Source organism: Oxyura jamaicensis, chromosome 11 (genome assembly GCF_011077185.1).
Source record: "Oxyura jamaicensis isolate SHBP4307 breed ruddy duck chromosome 11, BPBGC_Ojam_1.0, whole genome shotgun sequence".
In the NCBI taxonomy this organism is placed as follows: domain Eukaryota; kingdom Metazoa; phylum Chordata; class Aves; order Anseriformes; family Anatidae; genus Oxyura; species Oxyura jamaicensis.
In genome coordinates this window covers 15,603,756-15,622,765 of record NC_048903.1, presented here as the reverse complement: position 1 = coordinate 15,622,765, position 19,010 = coordinate 15,603,756, and the positions used below count along the sequence as shown (strand labels likewise).

The 19,010-nt window shown below is 40.7% G+C and overlaps 1 long non-coding RNA gene across 1 annotated transcript; it reads right to left on the bottom strand.

Annotated features, from left to right (window-relative positions):
- Nucleotides 1-245: 245 nt before the first annotated feature.
- On the bottom strand, nt 246-19,010 carry LOC118172508. The gene is made up of 4 exons (XR_004753739.1): nt 18,934-19,010; nt 18,637-18,722; nt 6,543-6,599; nt 246-626 (listed from the first exon to the last, which is right to left on the bottom strand). It is a non-coding gene; the product is annotated as an uncharacterized LOC118172508 (long non-coding RNA).

Sequence of the window (19,010 nt, the reverse complement as noted above, 5' to 3'; positions counted from 1 at the left end):
AAGTGCTCAGACTTTCTTTCTGAAAATACAATTTCAGCAGTGCTGATGCGGAGGAGCTAGAGGTAATAAATTGGAGGATAAAGCAGGGGAGCTAACCGAGGTGGTTGTGCAGATGGTGGCAGTTCTGGCTGCAGGCAGGGAGGGAAGCATGGCCTGGGCTGCAGGAGCATGGCTAGAAAGCCGAGGCTTCTGCCTCCTCCTTTGGGGCACCTTCTTAGTTGGCTTTTTTTTTTTTTTTCCTCCCACTGCTCAAACTCTTTCTTCATTCATAAATCACACCTGCTGGTGGTCAGATTTTACCTTCCTTAGAGTTTCCAGTTGTCCTATAAAGTCTCTGTAGGAATCAGTTTAATCCATCTTCTGCCTGTGTGGATTTTGCACCTTCTGCACTTGCTGCTCGTTGAGCTCTAGATAAAGGTGGTTTAGGGAGGGCTTGGCTGTGTTATCCCTCCCACAGCCTTTCTGGTACTGGAGCATCGTTCCTTCTGGGTTTGCCAAACCAGCTTTCACCTTCCTCTCTCTCATTACTTTTAGACCTATATTTCTTTCAATAATTATATTTCTGTCAGCTCTGAATTCCAGCATTACTTGTCCATGCAACAGTTGCTTCACCATCGCCATGTTTCCTGCAGAAAAACAGTGAAAAATAGTCACCTTTGGATTAAAAATAATAATGATAAAATACTATTTTCTATTGGGGCAGGAGTTCAAAATCATGGTAGAGAACTGTGGACAAAAGTGTTTGTTTCAAGTGTTTCCAGTGATGGTACAACTGAATATATATGACTTTTTTTTTTTTTTTTAAGAATTACAAAAACTATGAATTTGTGATGAAAGCCTTGATGGCTTTATGAATAAGTGCTAGTTGATGCTATTTAAGTAGAATTCAATTAAATCTTCATAAAATGAACAGAGTGAAAAGGCTTGACATGAACTGAGGCCCAGGAAGGCAAATTGCCATGTATGAACTGTTCCATGGAAATCAGATTACTTTTCATAGCTGCAAAAATGTGCTTAGCTTAAACATATTGGGCCAAATTCTGTTCTCATTTATGCATGTGTAATATGGAACTAAGTACAATATTTGGGTAAATCTATTTCAAATAATTAGTTGATAGTCTTGGAGGGAAAAGAAACCATTTCTAATTTAAATATTGGCGTATTCTATTTTTCAAACAGATGTTCAGACTCTTATATTTTGGCATCCCAAGATGAAAAGATAGTAGAATTGCACAAGAGGGTTTTTATGGAGGCTGTCAAAGGAAATGAGAAAACTCTCGGGCCAAAATTCAAACAAGTTCTATACATAGTTTCCCACAAATTTCTCATCCTGAGAGCTGTGGGGAATCCCACTGACTTTAGAAATTCCCTCTCCTATTGTACGGTTTGCAGGATTGGGGCTCTACAGAACACAACAGAGTTGTTGTGGCCCCGTGGAGGTAGATGGCAAAATGCCTTTGGCATAAACAAAGTTAGACTTTTCCCTATTATCTTCTTCAGAGACATAATTAAACCTGCCTGCCCCCCTTTCTTCTTCCCAAGATAGTTCAATCCCTTTGCTATTTTACCAAGATTTTAATTTGAAATCTGAAGTAAGTTTTTACCTTGATATGCTTCCATAGCTTTCAAATATATAATAAAGCCAAGTAGATGCATTATTACTAAATATGGATCCATGGAACTGACTCTCTTGAAAATAAATCTAAAATCTAATTATTTTTTTTTAACCAGTAGGTGTCTTTGTTCTGCATTTACTCTCAACACTTTTTAATGCAAAAAAAAAAAAAAAAACTGAAACAAAGTAGCATTAACATTATCTCACTTTTGAATTTGCTTGTAAAACTGCATTGGTATGTACTGGAAAAACAATTTCCCTGGCTGTTTTCAGAATTGCAAACTTTATTCTTTCCCCCCTTACAAAAATCTTTTGTGTTAGGAAAACATTAAATCAGCTTCATAGGATGCTGGGATACAATAATGCTAAATGATTTTCCCAAACTATAGTGCCAAAGTCTGTGGCAGAAATGGGAGTAGAGTTGCTATATCATACTCCCAGTCCAGCCTTTCAGTGTTCCCTTTTCATTTATACAGCAAATCAGAATATTTACCTATACTAGAACCACTCCTGCTTAAAATAGCAGTTGTAATTCCCTCCTTTTCCCCCAGTTGTACTGATACAATGATACTGATAATAGCAAAATAACTTGATTTACTGCAGAGTAAGAGAAAAGAAAGATCCATGGATTTATTTATGAAAGATCCATTGATTTATTTTTAAAATCTATTCATATCAATTAGAGGCATTTATGCTATCAAGCACATTCCTAGCATGTAGTAATAATGGAAAAAGAAATCTCACTGCTATTCTTTCTCCATGTAGAAATTCGTGTTCAAATCTCTATTTGTACAATGTCTTGATTTAAGGTATCGCAAGTATTTGCTTTCTCTGCAAGCTACCAGTGAGCATGTTTTTCTCTAAGTGTGGTGTAATTGCAAATGAAAGTAATAAGGTGGGAGACACACAGGAATAAATTGCCTGAGTTCAGCTCGCCTGATGTGACTTCCATTTGTTTCAACCCTATCACTCAGCTGTATTTTATCTTCATGAAGAAATGGCCAGGAAACAGTCCCAAGCTCTACAGAGTCTGGGGGCTCAAAGACTTCTCAACCAATTTCTGCCACCTTGAATTTGATCATGCCACCTACCTATATGTGCAATGTGCAGATGTACTCTTTACACTTTAACTCTTTACACTGAGTTAGTCTTCAATACCTAAATTGCATTTCTAGGGTATTTAATGCATTGTCATGAGGGTTGGGGTTATATATATGTGTGTGTGTGTGTGTGTGTATAAAGGCTCATTAATTCACCTGCAGTCAAGGTAGTTAAGATTAAGTCAAGGTGTGTAGTAATTTATGTATGTATTTTTATCAGTGCCCACATAGGCAGTTGTCTTCTTCATGAGATCTTAAACCAGGTGTCGAAAACTTCACTTGACCTGCTGAGGTGAACAGTACAAGGTTTGGATTCTCATTGCCAATCCTGCCAAGTTTATATTGCTTCTTCTGGGGCTGTGGACACCACAAAGTAGTGGACAATACAAGATTAATATTAGCTTGAGGATGGGTTGATCTCTTGTGAGAAAAGTTAGTCTCTGCTGACTGGCCAAATCCATTTTTAGAACTAGTAATAATAAAAATAGTCAGATTGGCAGCCCAGCATTGGCAGCCCAATTAATTCACGTTGACTTCCTTGAATTGCTTTTGTCCAATCAAAATTTAAAAGCTAAAAAAGTCAATATTTAATTTCAGCATTCTTAGCTGAAAGGACTTTCTGCAATTTTTACATGAAAAGTAATCCCAAGTCTTTTGTTCAGATTGAGTATATTTTTTCATTGGCCAGGCAAAAACAAACAAACATAAAATTAAAATAATAAAACAAAAAGCCCCAAACTGTCAGCTACTTTTGCACATTCACAACTCTTGGATTTGCAAGCTTTGTAGTGCTGACCCCAAAAGAAAGCAGAGCAGGTCAGGCTCTGGATGCCAGCCGCAAAAGGTTTTAGAGAGCTCTCAGATGTGCTTGGTGTCCTTCTGCTGTGATGGAAGATGGAAGTGTAAGAATAGATTGCAGTGACCTAAAGCAGTTGGAGACTTCCCATAGTTGGGGAAATTCTCAAACATGTAGTTGTGGCCATCTTCCATCCCCTTCACACGACTCAGGCAGTGTAAAAGGGTGGCTAACTGGGAAAAAAATCTGGCTCACATTTGGCTTGGAGAAGAGCTCTTGAGAGTAGAGGCTTATACAAAGTTAATCTGAACCATCCTTATTTCTTGGACCCATAAATCTGGGCAGTAAATTGTTCAAGAACAGGTTTCTTTATAAGATCTCCAGGACTTATTACTTCTCAGTGGGATGGAAATTGTGTGAAAAACTGCTTTGTTTAGGTATTCTGGCAAGCCTCCATCTTGTTTTAGAAGATATACTGGATAGAATGTAATGGAATTTTCTGATCTGCAGTGTTCTGAATTCCTTTTTATGTTTTGGGCGGTGGCTTGGGGAAGTAGTATTTGCTCCTGAACAATTTTCACACCCCCATGCTGCTTTTCTTTGTAGAAAGAAAATGCGAGCATGGAGCACGCATTCATAGGAGGGCATTTGATAGGCATAATAACTAGATATACAATTCTAGCACTTCAAAATGCTCCTCTTGTCCAGAAAGGGAGGTTTATACTCATTAGGATCAGAGTGTTCCACGACAAAGTTCCCGAGTGGCCTCTCCCTGGGAAATAAATGGTAGTCAGTATAATGCTAATGGCCACAGCCCAGACAGCAAACAGTATCAGAGTGGAGTTAAGTCTTCCATGATTTTCTAGGCTCCATCACATTCCCCAGTTTTCTATTGACTGCTTGACATGGTCCCTCTAGCTCTGTGCCTTTGCCAGTTCTCTGCTTCCCTGTCCGCAGTGAGGGACAGGGCAGTGATTTGCTGTCTCTGCAGTTTTAGGGTCCCATGAATTCTTGGGTGCACATTGCTTAATACTCAGAACTAAGTAACTTGTTGGCACAATGGCATCTCTTGTGCTGTTACTTCACCTGCCAACTTTTCCCTAGCACAGGCAAATTCTCTCTTTCCTTCCATTAGTGCACAAAACAAGATTTTAGAAGCTGCCAAGAGTCCCCTATAGGACCGAGGGACTTGGATGTCACACAGCATCCTCTCTGGCTGCCGGAGATCAACAGTAACCTTACAGTATTTCCCCACCTTGATGAAAGGCAGCTCACAAGATTAAAATAACAGGCTGCAAAACCAAATGCGGTATTATACCACGTTAATCCTCTGACACAGCATTCATCTACATGCCACAATGGCTGTGATACTCCTGTGCAGGCATGTGATTCATTTACCATTTGCCATAATTATCCTGCTCGGAATTAGAAAGGATTAAATGAAACTTGGTGGTCCATACACTTAAGACAAGTGATGATTTTTTTTTAAGTAAGTGGTCCTAATCACCTTTGTTAAGCATTTTCCCATAATCACTGTTTTTAACAACAATTTATTGCAATAACTGTTTCTTAGTTGCCATTTGTCATCAAACATTAAATATGCCTTTGATTTTCTTGTGATTTATCTTGATGTTTTGAAAGAATGGCCATGTGGTTAGTTGTGTACTACAAATTATGATGGTTATAAAAATTGTAAATTACCTCCCTCTGTGATGTAAGCTGCTGTTCAATATAACTAATGGAGCTTGTTCAAAATGAAGATGTTTGAACCAGATTCTGATCACCGTTGGTGTTGATGTAATCTTATTGAACTAAAGAATTTAAGCTAGTCTTTTGGTTTAGCTCATAAACAAATTTGTGCTGTGAATCTCCCTCAGAACTTCTACGTTTTCTTCTCTGGTTCACATTTGAAAAATAATTTTTCTAAATACCATTTAGAAAACAAGAGGATCTGTGATGAATACAATACATTTTGCTTATGAACTGGGTAGATCAGAGGATTTGAGTAATATACTATGTCTATATACACAGTGATTATGATAGTAGTAAAAGTGAAATGGCTGTTCAGATACGGAGTTTAAAATTACATCAAGACCTAATTTCTCATTTCATGTATCATTTTTTTTTTTTTTTTGCAAGAGATACAAGTTGCTGAAGTACATCTCTGAGGAGGTTTGGGGACTAACTCTAAACCATAGTCAAGCGATAATACTCCCTCTGAGCCTCTTTTTACATCTAAAATATGGTATACCATCTCCACTCTCTATAAAATAGGTGTGGATATTTGGACATTTACAATTAAAAAAAAAAAATCCATTGTGGTCTAAATGTTCCCAGGGCTTCAAGGTTCAAAAGAATCTGATCTATTTGCTGTGTTCCAGTGTGAAAAGTTGACTGTAGTATCACAGGTCCCCCTCTGTGGTGCCTCTGGAAACTGCAAAGGCTATTGCCGTGAGACAGGAACAGTCTCACTCTCTAATTTCTAAAGAGTCACTTGAACCTAAGCAAACTGGTAAAAATTTCTCCTCGGGACAAGTGACAGAGGTCCAGGCTGCTGAGACCAGAAACAACGTATTTTTCACCATTAGAATAATTGTTCTGGGCAGGAGTTAGGTTTGCGAAATCACACTGAATTATACCCATGGTGAGGTTGGAAGAGAGAAAATCGACCCTTATTTCTTAAAGGTATAAGATAACAGGCTGTAAGGTGGCCACCTGAAAGAGGTGAAATAACTTACCCATGACTTGATAAAGCTGACCTCCAGCCACGTGTCGAACCATCAGATGCCTTTAGCCACATTTATGGTGGAGAGGGAATCTCTGTCCATGTTTCACAGGAGGAAAATGTGCACCCATTCCCAGGGCCAAGCCACTGGGCACTGCATCCCCAGCTGGGCATTCAGCTGAATGAAGCCCAAGTGGCATCATTGGGCCACCAAAGCTCAAGGTAGAAAAGGAAATGAAAATGTTCTTGGTTGCACAACAGGTCATTGCTAAAGGTAGGAAGGCAACCTAGGCTAGGCAGTCTTACCTTAACTGCTGAAATGCAGTGCTGTTTCCACTAGATCCTGTGCTTTGTCTTGTCCTTCTGTCATATTAAAGAAGAAGAAAAAAAGCTCTATATTCTTTTCCATAAGAAATATGATTTTTCTCCTAATAAAGTGCAAAAATTGCTGAGGGTCAAATAAATCAAAGTATTTTTTCAATAGAGTTGTGTTGTCCCGGATTTTCACTTCTTAATAAAATATTTTATGTATGTTTGTGATCAAAGAGTCACCAGCATCATTAAGTTTTAAGTCATGCTTTGTAGTGACCTTAATAAAAAAATGTTAAGCTCATATAACATCATAGTTATTCAGTCTTCCACATGGCAACATCTCAGTTTTAGGAATAAGTTTATGACAGTCGTATATTTCAGGAAGAGATGTAAGGATGTCCTCTTCACAGCCCATTAGCAAAGTTGCTAAGTCATGACTTTGGTAGAGCACCAGATACGCTATTGACAATTAAATATTTGTCCCCCTCTGTAGTCTTATATACCCACATCAAATTAAGAAAAAACAATTGACTGAGCAGGAAAGAGCACTGCAAACCTTCTGCATTACATACTGGCATATGTTTAGCTCAGATTTGGTGATGTAGTTTAAACAGATACTTTAAATTACAGTGTTCTCGCCTCAAATTAGCTGTATTAAAGAATTTGACTCAGTATTTTTGAATGCAGATGAGGGGACTCAGCTCACCTGCACATTGCAAACAAGAAGAGCACAGTACTGGTGCTGGTACTGCTGGGAGGAACCAAGGGACAACCAGGGACTAGAGGATTGTGAATTTACTTTCTGCAAAAAGTTGGCAAAGCTGCACTGCCTCAAGAAAGTGGTGTACAAAGCCTTGCATGGAAACGCCAAAGACTTTTTTTCTTTAATAATTCTACTTCTGAATTAATTAAAATGTTGTTTGGATTGATTGTACTGTGTACATTAAGATAATAAGCAAAGACAAACTTTGATATCACTGGGATCCCTCACTGGTGAATAAATGCTTCGGCAACATGCGTATCTGTTGCACAGTTTACATGATAATAAATATGCCCTTTATTTCTCAGTTCTGGCACCTCTGTACTGTTTTATGAATCAGACCTTATTGATTAAGAAAGAGAAGACTTAGAAGCAAGAAGCCCTGTGAAGTCGGAAGCTAGGCACAATTAGTTTGCACGGGTTTTGTTGTTAGAGTTTCAGGTATCAAATCAATAGAGTAACATTAATAATTAAGGAGCTGGATAAATATACCAAGTCCTAGATTAGAGCTTTGAGCTTTAAAATGTTCACATAAAAGGTTTTTCTTAGGCTGTAAATGTTCTAAAGTGCTATAATGTGACTTCTCAGCTACAGATACAGTTAAGAAATACCAGGCTACTGTACCAGGGAGAGGTCTGGATATCTCCAGGCTGGGGACTACCTACTGTATGTGCGGGGAAGAGCTGGCAGCACTTTGCATGGTTTGTCTTTCCTTGGCTGTAACAGGGGGGGAAGGAATTGCAAATAGATCACATAGTAGGAGACGAGAGCAATGGTAGGAATGTTTATAAGTCTAAGCAGAGAATGCTGCTTTTTTGTACTGCTTCCTCAATGAGGATACCCTGAATGTGGCAGGATGTCAGAAAGCCACGTGCCTTCCAAAGGATTCAAGGGACAAAAAGTAGCCTGCTACCTCGGCACCCACTGCCACTGTCATGCTACAGCATGCGTGCTGTGCACAGAGTAGGGAGGGCTCCTCCTTTTTCCTAATTCAGCGGACTCGTTACTTTGCTGAGTTTCCTTTCTCTATCATATAAAGATAAGAAAATAATTAAAAAAACATAGGTATTAGTTTTCTGTCGTGACAGTCTGTAAGTCAAGAATAATGTTAATACTTCCTCTCCAAGTGGTTTACTTTTCACCATGCTATTTTTTAGCAGATAATCTAAACCAGATGTTTCAGTTTTGGTGTAATTAAGTGGCTTTTGGGGTAAGCTGGCTCACTTGAGATTATCAAAACATATGTATCTCTTACTCCTTTTGAATCCCGTCTGTTACGACTTCCATTTGGAAGCACATCCAAACCACTTTTGAGTAACTTATTTTAATTATTAGCTAAGTTAGAATACTGACATAAGCTATCCAAAAAGCTGTGCAGTAGAGCGGCTGATAATACCCTGACTGACATCACTGGACCATTTTCCGTTGGCATCGCTTGTACAAAGAGTGCAGGGAATTTTCTGTAGGACTTGCCCAGGAGGAATATAATATTTCTAATTGCCTTAATGGTTGCTTTTTCTCTCTTCGTGCAAGTAAATAGGAAGAAGATGATTGGGGGACAGACAAAGTATGCGTGATAATATGATCTGCACAGCTATACTGACATGGCAATCTGTGGGGATAAGATAGAAAACAGAATATTTTCCTTCTGGAAACAGGAGGGGTGGAACTAGGCTGGATGGTGAAGTCTGCTAGAGGAAATGGAAAGGTCTGTACAGTGGCTGCCTATCTATGCAAAGTCAGACAAATTAGTTCAAATTGTGACCAAGAGCAATTTTTGCCGAGCTGACTGCATCAAAGCAGCCAGTGATGACTTGTGTGATTCCCCATGTCAGCTGGGTGAAGGTAATTTCCATCCTCAGCAGCAAGATCTGGAAGTCATTGGTTTGTACCGTGGGTGATAGGTGTGCTGCTTCTGGCTGGAAGCATGGCGCAAAGCTACAGCAAGTCCTGAAAGTCCTATTCATTCTGCTGAGTACCTGATAACTGCCTTAAAAATATAGTCAGACTAATGTAGCAATGCATTTAAACACCTTGACAAAAGGTGTCTGGAAATAGTTCTAATTCCGAACTAAAAAGTTGGCCTACCTTTCTATGCATAGTGACGGGGTGACATTTTTAAGTCTCGTGTTTAATATTTTGCATTAGTTAGGATGTCATTTCTCACTTCCCAGCAGAAATGGTCTTTAATGTGTATAAAATAATTTCTCTTTCTTTGAAGGAATGAGAGAGGGCAAACTACTGAAGTTATTCTTGAGTGATTCACTCTGGTTTTGATTATTAGGAAAATTATAAGGAATTTGTTTGTTTCTCTCTGTGTGCCTGTTTGAAACTCATCTGTTGAAGGCCTAGATGCTCTGGAGAAGGTTTTGGAGGCTTGCATCGCTCCCAGTAGCCCGTGTTTCTCATTCCTGTGAGGGCAGGAGCACCAACTCTTTGATACCACAACCCGGGTTGTAGAGCCGCAAAAGCACAACAGAGCTGCACAGCAGCCGCGAATACAGCTGTGATACTGGCAAAAGTTCCCAACTCAAGGTTTGTAGCAGGGCTGGGAAAGACATTTCAGAAGCTGGTTTCCACTGGGCTGTGGCCTCATGAGTGGTGTAAGTGAATTAATTAGCCGTGTGGTTCCACTAGATTCCTGAGGAGGAATTACTAATTACTTGCATTGTGATTACAGATGGAAAATGTACTTCAATAGAATTTTGTGTGATTGCAATCTGTTAAAAAGAAAAAAAAAAAAAAGGTGATGAGAAACCAAGAGAGGTAGCCAAGAGGACAGCCTCCTTAGTATTCAAGTTGTGTGACTCTGCACAGGCTACCCAGTGTAAGTAAGACTGTGAGGATTCAGCTGGTAGCAACCTTGATTCTATGATCCCAAAAATCTGTACAACCCCCAAATGAGGCTAGGAATCCCACTGCCCAGGCTAGTGAGCAACTATTCCAGTTCTTTGATCTCAGTGGCTCATGGCCATGCATTCTATGAAAAATAGTAGGAAGGCATTGCTTTCACTTCATGAATAAATCAAAACTAGGGGGATCAAAAACTGGGGCTCCAGGTAGGGTTTCAGCTTCATGGCTTGTGTAAGTTATGCACACTTTTGCTTTTTCACTGTAAGATGGAGATATCTGGTACAGTATGCATATATTCCACCATGTTCCACTAGTTCCTACATGTCCACACGGGGGGTATGTGGAGAGCTGGGTGGGAGTGCCAAATCCTACTGTTTTTCATGGGAATCTCCCCTGTTAGGTGCAGCGCCAAGTCAGGAGATCAGAGGCTGTGAAGAAGGTAGGCCTTGCCATATCCCGTTCTCTCCCTGTTTTCAGTGCAGTTTTCTAAACAAAAGTGCTTCATGCAAGAAAAATATTTTCTTCGTCATCATAGTAACAAAACCTGAAAATCCTTTACCAAGGCCACCCAAGCTCCGAGGGTTTTGAGCAAAGGAAAACAAACACTTTTAGAAAAGCCTCTGCGCAGACTGCAGATGGATCCCAAAAAGCCCTGTCAGAGTTCCAGGCTACATGACAAGTCCAGCGAAACAGTAGCTGTTATCTCTGGAGTTTGGGCAGCATGAGATAGCAGCTGGGAACATGTGTGCAGGAATGGATTTCTTCATGTCGAAGTCTGGGTTTTACGTGTGTCTTTATTTCTCATCCGAATGTGGTAAAGTGGGAACTGCTAAAACATAATGGATAGCTTAATTAAAGCAATTTAGTGGAGACTCCTAGATGCCTTCTGATATAAAAGATGCAATTTAAACAAAGTATAAGAAGCTGGTCGTTAACTATCCCAGCTTGAATTTAGGAGAGTCCTTGGATATTCAGTGGGTCTAGGCTAAGCCAGTGCATACTGGAAATTTCCATTCCAAGCCTTTATTAATTACGTTTATACAATTTACTTTCATTATCCATTTTTTGACATCAGATTCTTTCACTTATTTGTACTGTGTATTTTTATTGCGGATTGTTGGCACAGTAATTCCATATATTATCCGAATCTATAATTTTGGCCTGAATTAGTGTTTTATATACTGTATTTTAATGGCAAAACTTAATCACGAATCCACAGTGGACAGAGCTGGCACACTCAGCCTGCTTCTATCTTCAGCTCTGTACTTTACATTAAGGACAGTGAGCCAAATGCTCAATGGTACAGGATCGTGGTCTGTGCGCGCCGCTGTGATGGGATCGACAGAGCTGGTTATTAGTCCCTGGTGCCGGCCTGCGGGGCTGGGATCTGCCAAAGCCACCGAGGAGGAGAGGAGCGGGAGGACGGCGAGGAGGAGGCAGGCAGGGATGTGCACAGCGTGCTCTGGCCGTGCCTTCCCCACCTTCCCTGCTCCCCAGAGTGAGGGGAGAAGGAGCTGGAGTTGGCTGCCTCGTCTCTGTGCTGGCTGGAGGCCCCTCCATACAGCACGATGACAAAGAGGGGAGGAAAACAAGAAACGGGCCCTTTGTTCTGGTGGTGAATAGATACTCAGTCCCGTACAAAATGGACTTTCCTCCCATTTTGGTTTTGTGCTGTTATAATGCCAGTGGCTTCCGTGGAGTCGTCGCTGATTCTCATTGCTGTGAAGGGAGGCTTGGGCCTGTGATGTGTTGGGCTGAAGGGTCAGCAGCAGTCAGAAGTCAGGCCTCTGGTGCCTCCTGTTTGTCTGCACGAGTCGCTGAAGGCAGGCTGCAGCACATGGCGGCTGTGCCTGGCCTCACCCTTACTTTCCACGTTAGTTTAGCCTGGATAAAAGATGCTGTCCGTGCTTTGACCTCTCACCTGAGTGTTAATTCTGTCCTTCTTAAACTGATTATTTCACGTATTTTTGATTAAATTCTCTTTGATAAACATAGCTGTTGGTAAAATCACCCAGGTTTTCCTCACAGCATTGGGGTGAGTATAGTGCAACTACATGAGCAAGGAAAGGAGCTTTGTAAGCTTTGTGCTCCCTAAAGGATACGAATAAGCAGTATGTTCTGGCTGAAATACTGTGCAGCAGCCTGTTTAAGACAATGCATTTGCAATTAACCCTTGGTTGATAGCTCCCATTGCAAAATAACCCCGTAGCAAAAAACTGTTTTCTTGAAGAACGCATAATTGAGTATTGTAAATGAACTGCTCGTCCCCGATAACTGATCACTTCTCAGAATCTTACCAAAACAGTCAAAAATAACTTTGTCTAGATAATGGCTTTGGCTGCATTCAGTATCCTCCCTGGAGCTTGTTGCTGCAGTATCAATGTATCAGATGAATCGATGCTGTCGGTGCAATAATTTTAGGCAGAAGACAAAACCACTTCAAAGAGTATAATGACTTGAGAGTTTGTCAATAAGATGTCTTAATGTTTTTGACAACACCCATTTTGTTGACACAGTGGGTGAGGAAGCCTGACATCATTTATTGTGTCAAGTGAACAGATTTAGCTGCTGGTGAACCACATGGTAAATTACACTTTTCCCCCTTCCTGTTTGTTTGAGCTATCAATCCTGTTTTCCTTTTGGAAGCTGATGATTACTTTTTTTTCCCATCAACTAAAAGACAATTTCATTATTTCTCAGGAAAGAAAAGGAGAGTAATTTCTGAATCCCTCTGGAAAGTGTCTCTGAAGTGTCATTAATTCATGTTTAGCAAAGTAGTTGAATAAGATAGCTCACTTTATATTTTAGCGATAGAATGGGATAGCTTCATTTATAAATGTGGATCTTCTACAAGCTAAAATCTGTTTTACCATGCATGGCAAGTTCCCAGCTAATTTAAAACATTTAAAGATATGCAAAACCACTTAGAGAGTTGAAAAATATGTAAAGATATGTAAAGACACTAAGTATCTTGTTCACTACTATAATAACAGAAAAATCAAGACTATGTTTTGACTTGGGATTTTATCTTAGTAGAGCTTTTTTCTTTTTTTTTTCTGTACCTGTGTGTAGGTTTAGTTTCTTCAAATGTTTTCCCTTCTTGCGAACTTAATCCTTATAAACTTTGATAGTCTTTCATAATGATTAATATTATTCATATAGGGAAGTCCATAAAGATTGTTGTTCATCAGTATTTGTCTTCACACTTTGAAGTCTCCTAATTGCACGAAGATAGATACATTAAACAATTACCTAAATGCTCAAAAGAGAAAGAACAAAGGAAATAAGGAGTGATGTAATCCCCCAGGGAATCACGTTGCTCTCTCCAGGAGGAAGCTGTTCTCTTAAAGTTGGCACAACTATTGAGATGCTCAGCTGTCACTTTCTTCTCACATTTATTCTGAATGAACACAATCCATCCATCAGTGCTTAAAGAGTTTTCTAACAGTACATTGACCTTGAATGCGGCACATTGATTTTCAGTAACGCATCGCAAATAGGGTCGTTACTGAGTCATCCAGCAGTGGATGTGATTGGGAACAGATTTCTGAAATTCCAATACTGTGCCACCTGCCTCCGATGATGGATCGTTCTACTGTTCCCCATCAATCCTCACCTCCTGCTAAAAAATGTGACACCTGTATGAAATTTATCATTATATACAACACAAGGCAAAAACAAACTGTTACACCGGGGCCTTTTCAACAGCCTCCGCTCCTCTTGCGCGGATGGTTTACAGCGGCATTTATCTGCGGAGGTGCTTCTTGCAGAAGGGCTGGGTGGCGATGGTGACAGAGATGTAAGCACTATAGGGAATTAGTGCTGCAACTGGGGCAGAGCAATAGACGAAAACAGTCTGGATCTTAAGCTGTTAGAGGTTAACGCTAGATCAATTAGGGTGATTGTTCTGTAGATTGTAATGGACAAATATACGAATACAGAAAGGGCATTAGTGAAATTGTGGAGGAAGAACAAATAGAAATTAACTGATGTTAAAGTAAAAATCAAACTGGGAAAGATTTTGTGTTCTTCTAAAATGCCTCACAGTCTCACTGAGGCAGGGAAAAGGATCTTACAAAATGATTCTCTGAAAGTACAGTTGAATGAAAGGTGCTTATATTTCTTCTGGAGTTTGTAAGTGTGAAGGAAATTAATGTTTCTCCCCCCATTATGCCTCTGGGTAAAAGGTAAGGAGAAAGGCCTGGGTCCTTAGACATTTTTAGATCCATGATTTCCACTGAGATCGAGCAGGATTTGGCCACTTTAGATTTCATGTTTATGACTTCTGAGACTTCTGAGTCCTTTTCTTGAAATTGGCATTTGTTTTGGGTACAGTGACTCCGTAATCAAGCTGATGCATCACTGTTTGGTTATTCATTTAAAATGGTTAAGAATTAACTAACGCTGTAAGCAGGCTGGGAAGGTAAATGACCTGGTGGCTTGTATAGTGGTAAATTTTACATTCCTACTTATTTCACTCAGTTTCAGCTGATGCTAAGAATTTTGAAAATAACTTAATTAAGTAGACTATTAATTTGTTCTCTCTCCACCTGTGGGCAACTTTGCAATGATTTTATTAAAAATATGTATAGTATATACTCCACAAGAAGAGTAAAACCCAATACCAGAATAAGAAATAACCATCTGAAAATGAAGTCAAGGTCTAGTATTTCCTTTCTAGTTATTATTGTTCCTCCCTGATGCCTAATTCCTAGGTAAATCAAGAGGGCCTTGTTGGCCAAAGTACAATACAGTCAGGCTATTAAGGACCACTGTGGGAAGAGTTAATATCTGTGTTGTAGCTGCTTTCTAGTGAACAATGTACCCATTGCTCCTCTTCCATACCAGCGTCAGCCAATCTGCTGATCACTGTGGTGGCACTTGATGTTTGACTGACTTCTCTGGATCCTTCAGGCTTAGTTCAGACCTGGTCCAACCTCGTTTGAGCGCATGGGGTTGGCTCTCAGTGATCAGCCATCACTGGGCACAATTAGCCTCCAGCATCACCCCGAGACTCACAGTCAGCAAGCATGGACCCAAGAGTACTGGAGTAGGGTAATCCTCGTGAAACATGTCCTGCAGGCAGTGATGTCCTGTTTCACCCTGATGGGTTGTTACACAGATGGACTGTAAGCATCATCGTTATCCAAAAGCAGCCTTATGTTACTTATGTTACTTATTGCAGCCTTATGTTACTTATGTTGCTTTCTTCCACCAGCCTTTTTCAGAATGTGATTGTTGCAGGTGTCTGGCAGACAACTTTGCACTCCAGGCAAGCCGTCAGAGGCCTTCAGGTATCCCGTGGCATATAGCCCCAAGGTATGCATCTTCTAGAAGCACAATGGTCTCCCAGTAAACAGATAGATTGACCTGTGCTCCTTGCTAAATCTCTCAATAAGCCACAACAATTTTAAGCATGAGAGAAGACAAACTAAAGAGAAAATACAGTCCTGCTGGTAGGGAGAGAGGAGAGGAGCCTGCAGTTTGGTCTGCTCCCAGCCCTGTTATAAATGTCATGTACAACCCTGGACATCTTACTTAGTTTCATTGTATCTCAGATTTCTCTTCAGTAGAGCTGGCATCATAAAATGTGCTATTGTCAAGTAGGTCAATTGAGGTTTAACACAGAGTAGTGAATCAAAGATAAAGCACAGCAAGGAAGGCAGACATCATCTAAGCAGAGCACAAGCCACAGAAATCTGATCTGGATTTCTGAAATTATACTGGGGGAAGGGGGAGGAAAGTTTCAGAAGTGGGGTTTCTGTTCTTGGGTTTGGACCTACCCAACCTCTCCCTTGAACTGCTGTTTCCTGTGGGGCGGCTGCTGAAACTTGAACTACTCGGGTAAGGTGAGGCTGCACGGGGGGAGAGGGCAGCAGCAAGATTCAGAGCTGTGTCTAGAGTTTTTTCAAAGCACAAGGGTGGTTCTGGATGCTGGCTTCTGGGTTTATGCCCACCTCCAGTTCAGTGTGTTAGAGTGTGTGCTTTTCACTGTAACCATTACCTTTGAGTTCTACTAAAGGTATCTTTACCGTAGTCTAATTGTAAGTTAACAGCCTGAGAGAACTCAGACTGATCTGAGTTTTAACATTTATGGCTTATTGACATAAAAACCTAAAGTATGGGCCGATGTCAGGCTTGGCCATCTGTAGACTGCACTAGGGGATGATAGCTTGGTGAGAATTAAGAACTACCTACACTGTAGTAGTGTTGTAATAGTTCAGGTCTGCTCTAATTAGAGAGACAACCTGAGTCACCTGTGTGTCCAAATCATGTCCTACTGCCCTTTTCCATTGTGTCAAAGAAGCATTTGTGACACACTGTGCGCCAGCCGGCAGGAGCAGCATAGGGCACATGCCTGCTTTTCCAGTTCAGCCTGTAGCAGAGCTTCAAGAAGTTATAACTTTCTGGCTTAATGTATAAAAGGAAGAGCTGTTGTGATAGAATATAAAGGAAAAGGCCAACATTTCAGCCCCCACTAAGTCACAGATGCATGCTGCTCAGCTTTATCTTTCCATAAAACAACCTGTCCACAAAAAATAAAATAAAATAATGTTACTGGTAGTGACTTCATAGGATTTGGACAACCACTTTTTTGGATCCATGTTTGTAGCACTTTCACCTGCCCACTACTGAATTCCTGTGTTCACAGACATGTTTGATCCCACATCAGGTGGGATGGATTGAGATAGCTGGAAAAAAAGCAAGGTGAAAGGAAAGGCATGCAATCATCTAGAAGGAATCTGACCTCACTTAACTCAAAGCCAAAGCTTCCACCAGTGCTAGACTTTTGACTCTTGAGGACAGAAAAGGCCCCTTTTTGGTGCTGGTATTTGTTACTTGCATGTGACTTACTCGGTTGGGTTAGGTCCCGTGCAGCACAGCAGTCACTGAGCTCATGAGGTGGGGTGGCCAAGGGATGTCTGCACAGCCCCTTCTGCTGCCTCTGCCTCAGGGTGAATGTTCTGGGGAAAGGGGCAGGAGAGGAGTCAGCCCCCTTAACTGTGGCCATTAAAGCCACTGGAGCTCTTCTCTCCGATGAGGAGAGCAGGGGGAGGAAAAGCCATGAATGGGAAGAAAAGATAGAGTTAGGTTACATTGGTTTATTTGAAGCTAAGCATTTAACCTCTGCATCTGACTACTGTAAAACTATGTTTAGAATTGTAAAAAAGATTACAATCATGCTTACTGTTCATCTGGGATGTTGTGAGTTTCAGTTCTTTGTTACAGAGTACTTTGACCTCCTCCTCAGATAAGTGTTGCTATAAATCTAAAAGATACGGATCATCAGAAGAGCTAGTGAAAGATATTTTATTTGAGATAGGTTGAATATACTTCTACATGTATTTTATAAAGATGTGCATTTGTTTAGCTCTGGATATCAGAATTATGTGAAACCAAATGCAGTTGATGTACTACTTAAATAAACCTGGTTTTGTATTTCAGAAAGCAATTCATTGTCTGTATATTTTTCTCAGGCACGTTCGGTATATGCCTCTGGTCACTCTAAACAAGCAGCAGAATTTTATCCCAGCAGAAGTAAAAGCCATTAATACTAGACAGAATTAAGAATCAGTTGATATTTGAATAAAAAGTCTTATTTCTCAGGGCTATATAAGTCAAACAGTTTAATTCCCTCAAGTCTGAAAGACCCATGTCAGCACACAAAAATTTAAAGCTTAAAAAAGTTAAATTTTATTTGATTTTGCATTCTTTCCTGTTAGTTACTTCAGAATTTACCCTGGACAGTGAGAGAGTGCTCAGTTTACTTCCTCTTCTGCAAGGAACTGTTTCTTGTGCTGTGAATACACCTTAATACCCTAACACTTTAGAACACCTTAATACCCTAAATATAACAGTTTGTGCTGCAGTTTTCTTCTTTTCTGTGGGCACTACACCCCAAATTCACCAGGACTGCTGACCATCTGCAGTGCTGCAGCAGGGAAGGCAGCAGCGTTGGAAGGATGAGCTCTCAGCACCCCCCTTCCGCACAAGGCTGCTGTTTGCAGCAGAGCAGCAGCAATGTGGAAATAATTATCAGGCCGTTCCTCATTACCAGTCTGCAGCCGTTCAGAAAGAAGATATCTGAGTGGGAACAGAAAACCGTGCTGGATGTCAGCAGGTGTGAGGTAGGAAGTGGCAGAGTGCCCTTAGGAAACCCTGGCCAGCAGTTCTCCTGGCTGGGGCAAGAAAGCAAAACTCGTTCATGTGCGTAGGCACGGCAATGCTGCCGCAGGAACAAAGCTGTTTCAAAACATTCGTTGCCTGAGTTGAACTGTTTTAAGCTCAGTGCGTCTTCCCTGCCATGTCTCCCCATGCTCACAGTGGGTAAACCCTTGCTGTGGTTCCCCAGTTTGAAATTAAGTTACTTCTCCTTTATATTATTGTCAGAGGACAGTCTGTCCTGGGGCTTCTGGCTTGGAAAGGGTCGTCCTCAAATGGGTGGCCACTCTGGGGGAGTTAAAACAAACCTACCTTGTGGTGGGTGTGGACCCTCACATGGTCCTCTGAAGACACCACAGTACAGGAACTTCTGATCCAGTCAGTTGGGTGCTTTTCCCCTAGAATTAAACAGAATAGTTCTTTGTAGGTCCAGCTCTCCGTAGCTGGACCTGGTTGCCACTTCTGCTGTGTGTGTGTACCTAATAAATGGCAGCTTGTTGTTTGTCTCACGAATAAGCTTTTTACCTCAATCAAATCCATAGTTGGAAATATCAATTGGAAAATTGTCATTTTTGTGTTAGCAGCCTAAGATCTTACAGTATGCCTTACCTCAGCCACATTGGCAATTAGGCCATCAATCCGCAGAATTAACTTCAGCGAGACATTAGTCATTCTTGGAAATTACA